General features: G+C 39.8%; 1 pseudogene; it reads right to left on the reverse strand.

Annotated features, from left to right (window-relative positions):
* Nucleotides 1–892: 892 nt before the first annotated feature.
* LOC134964059 (5S ribosomal RNA) lies at nt 893–1,011 on the reverse strand (annotated as a pseudogene).
* Nucleotides 1,012–1,240: the final 229 nt, after the last annotated feature.

Below are 1,240 nucleotides of genomic sequence, written 5' to 3' on the forward strand. Positions count from 1 at the left end.
TGTGTCAGCTCTTCCGGGCACAGTATCCTAACCGAGGTCTGGAGGAGGGTCTTAGTGGGAGGAGCCAGTGCACACCAGTAGTCTAAAAGCTTTCTTTATAGTTGTGCCCAGTCTCCTGTGGAGCCGCTAATCCCCATGGTCCTTACGGAGTCCCCAGCATCCACTATGGACTACGAGAAATAGAATTACCGGTGAGTAAATTCTTATTATGTGTTAGCGGAAAGTACACCAGAAATCCATTATTTTCAAATAAGACTTGCCATCAAAAATTTTCCAGTGTTCTGAGTACAATTCGAAAAAGGGGAGTAGACACCGCACCAATCTGAATAATTTAGTCGATGTATGTAGCAAGACCAAAATTAAAGAATCATGAGGGAAAAATTAATCCATTAATCCCAATAAATACTATTTGGTGGTAAACCAAAGTCAGTGGGTATGGCTGAATTACACTAGGGGAAAGAAAAGAAAGCTCTTGTTTGGGCGCACTCTTTTGGAAAATGGTTACAATGTTTATGATAAGACTAAAAATTAACTTGTATTTAGTATTAATTAGAACCATGTAAGTGTATATCCAAACGACGAACATAACATATTACTAAAATAAATCTATACTATATATCTAAGACCTGAGTATCGGTCAATTATATGGACTCTTGGGAAATATCTGGTGATGGTGTCACAAAATTTTTTTGTTGCACAAATAATTACATGGGGCTCCTAAAATCAAAATGAGCACAGGTATAGCCCTGATTGATTCTTAATAAGCGGTATAGTCTGCAAAGTGATTGCAATATGATTGCACTGCTATTTTGGACTAAAAGAATTCAGAAATGAAAACAGACAAGTGGTGATACTGCTGTCAGCATTAGGTGCATAGTATAGTGATTCAGTAGTTCTACTAAACTTGGTATTTCCAGGTGGTCTCCCATCCAAGTACTGACCAAGCCCAGCACTGCTTAGCTTCTGAGATCGAACAGTATCGGGCGTATACAGTGTGCTATGATAGTAGACAAGCCAGGGCAAACTACAGCTCTTGGATCGCTGATGAGAGTGCACCTACAGTATATAATAACGAAGATCAGTAAGAGGTCATATAGAAAAACAGGGATAGGTAAATATAGAAGGATCTGCTGCCGGTGTTAGGCATAGAGATTGTGTGTGGGAGTTCCACAAGGGGAGTCTCCTCACGCTCTCTGAATCACCGGTGAGAGTCCATATATAAAAGATGGGAAAGAGATAT

The sequence above is a fragment of the Pseudophryne corroboree genome, chromosome 9, assembly GCF_028390025.1.
Source record: "Pseudophryne corroboree isolate aPseCor3 chromosome 9, aPseCor3.hap2, whole genome shotgun sequence".
NCBI classification, from domain to species: domain Eukaryota; kingdom Metazoa; phylum Chordata; class Amphibia; order Anura; family Myobatrachidae; genus Pseudophryne; species Pseudophryne corroboree.